Source organism: Ciona intestinalis, unplaced genomic scaffold (assembly GCF_000224145.3).
Source record: "Ciona intestinalis unplaced genomic scaffold, KH HT000445.1, whole genome shotgun sequence".
Taxonomy (NCBI): domain Eukaryota; kingdom Metazoa; phylum Chordata; class Ascidiacea; order Phlebobranchia; family Cionidae; genus Ciona; species Ciona intestinalis.
The window spans coordinates 3,214-6,062 of NW_004190766.1; the positions used below are offsets into that span (position 1 = coordinate 3,214).

Genomic DNA, 2,849 nt, shown 5'->3' on the forward strand with positions numbered 1-2,849 from the left:
TACTGCAATGGTGATGTTTTTTGACAAAATGCTTAGTAAAATCGTCATGTGAAAATTGACTCCACACCTATTTTGGCACACAAGCCAGGATTTAAAACAAACACAAACAAATAAATAAAATAAGAAGGAAAAGAGAGACATGAGGAAGTTTATCAATAATTAATATATAGTTAATAAACTTAATGATACTATTAAAGTTACTTCTCTCTGGTGTATGGTGTATATTTATCCCTGTCGCATCTGTAAATTAAAAATACGCACTTGAAGCATTTAAATATTTTCGACAACTAGTTTTACAAATTGCAATTGTGTCCTTTGGAACTAAAGCTATAAAAGTAAATTAGAAAAATAAAATCGATGCAACAATTTTAACTGACAATACGTACATAACTCTTGGTGCATAACACCTACCTAAAGAACTATGCAAGTGCTATAGTATTACATGCCAAGGCAAAAAATATAAAAAATGAAGAAAGTAAAGCAACTAAAAGATGATGAGACAGGGCAGCTTCTCTTTAATTATTTTTCGCTTCTTTGATTATGGAAAACCCTAACAAAGAGTAACGAATTTTTAAATTACTAAAGTGGCTAGTGTGGGAAAAGGAGTTTTGGTAGGCAACATGGGTGCTGGTGCTGTTTCATGTATAGGGTGGGGTAAGATAACACAAGGGGCAAGACGAGTCGTTGTGTTCTTTCTTGGTCAACATTTGAGGATAAACATAAAAAATGTTACATTATTATTCGAAAGTATTATCAGGGCCCGACAAGGAGCATGCTAAAGGCAGTTACTGTTCTTAAGTATCAAAGCAAGGTGATATTTTTGTTAAAAAAATTAGATGTATATACATGGGAAATATGGGTTGTAGTCAACCTGGCTCAAATTAGGGTTTAAACAAGGACCTAACGCACATAGAATAGATTGCACTTTCCTACCTACTACCACTTGATCTTGTGACGTAGAAGCCAAATCTTTCATTGCAACATGGTGGGCTTTTTCAAACCCCCCGTTTTCCTTATTTTTGCGAATTTCTATAAATAATGACATTTTAGTTTTGTATATGAAGAAAACTATCACATGCAAACCGTATTAAGATTCTTTTTGCTTTTATAATCTAGGCCTATCATGTTATAGCCTAACATCTTAACATTCCCATGATTTTGAATTAATAATGGACGTAATCTATTTATTCTCGAGTGGCGAGAATCTATATTGGTTGAAAAATAACATATGTGTATGTATACTGCACACCAGAATAACATATTTTTAATTCACTACTCAAATATTTTTAATATTTTTCTGATAACCTTGAAATTGGTTACATAAACTTTCACATGGTGGTGCATGACACAGTGTATTTGTTTACAAAATACCGGTTTCAAAAAACTCATTTCTAAATTTGTTGTATCTTAACTAATGTTCACAACAAAGTTTATAGATTTATTGAATGTGTTTTACATGCATTGAATCTTTTAAAATGTTGTATTATTAAGAATACAAATGTAATTTACACCAAGATTCCAATGTACAGATTTTATGGAGAAGACTTATGCTTAACATTTATGCTTAAATTAATGCCTACAAACCTTTACTTTGCCATATTAAAAGTGACATCACAAAGTATAATATGCAAATCAAAACAACAAAACTTACCAATTGGTTCAGCCATTTTCACAAGAAAGATGAAAACACAGTTTAATGTTATCCAGTTCAAATTTAAAATAAGATACTGCAAACGCTATCGATCTTACAAAACAAAAGCCTGAATGATTTCAAATACCAAAGCTACAGATGACTGACAAACAACAAAGACCCTTTTTAATATAAGTTTTCACTAATGGTTGGAAAATATACAAAACAAAAAGATCGAATGACACTTAATGCATGAAACCTAAGCTGAGGAGCTTTGACCATTAAGGAAAAAAACATTAACTGAAAAATGTGGACAAGGCCGTGGGTTTGAGGAAAAGTATCGCTTAAGCCGCTTAAAATTTTCTTCCATATTTTTTAAGGTTGAAAGTCTGTGTACCTGTTAATATATGTAAGTAAGTAAATAAACAGCTTGGAATTATTTTCAAATGCAACGTGCTCACTTATTAGAGGTCTGCTCTCTTGTTATGTAGTGGTTTCTGCTCAAAAAATGTAATTTGCGTGCAACCTCGTGGTGTTTCTACCAAATAAATACCAATTATTAATCGTTTTATCATAATATTAAACATAACAAATACTCACATACTACATTCTAAACTTCACATTTTTCAAACTAAAACTCCACACCTATTCTGTAATTTCTGAAACTAAAACTTAACACATATTTTGAACTTGAAAAACTCCACATAGTCTGTTATGCGCCCGTGATCAAGTATTACGGTTCTGCTTCTGCCACGTTTGATAAGGAACTATTGGTTGGGAACCAAATAGGGGTAACCAAGCGTTCAACCATGGACTACAGTTGCTAGGAACTTTGGCAACACACGCGCACACACACAACGCAGCACGTTGGGCGAATAAACGAGTGGTATCACGCCATTGATTCAGAATTTTTAAGGATAAAAGTCTGTGTACCTGTTAATACATGTAAGTAAGGCAATAAACAGCTTGCAATTATTTTCAAATGCAACGTGCTCACTTATTAGAGCTCTGCTCTCTTGTTATTTATTGTTTTTTGCTAAAAAATCTAATTTGCGCGCAACCTCGTGGTGTTTCTACCAAATAAATACCAATTATTAATCGCGTTATCATAATATTAAACATAACAAATACTAACATACTACATTCTAAACTTCACATATTTCAAACTAAAACTCCACACCTATTCTGTGAATTCTGAAACTAAAAATTACACATATTT

The 2,849-nt window shown here is 32.2% G+C and overlaps 1 protein-coding gene across 1 annotated transcript in view; it reads right to left on the reverse strand.

Moving 5' to 3' along the window:
* The window catches only part of LOC101242474 (caspase-13-like), a 4,992-nt gene extending 3,148 nt beyond the window's left edge, over positions 1-1,844 (reverse strand). The window contains exon 1 of the mRNA XM_026839592.1: positions 1,655-1,844. The gene's annotated coding sequence lies outside the window, so the exon portion shown is untranslated. The remainder of the gene's footprint in view (positions 1-1,654) is intronic.
* Between the last annotated feature and the right edge of the window lie 1,005 nt (positions 1,845-2,849).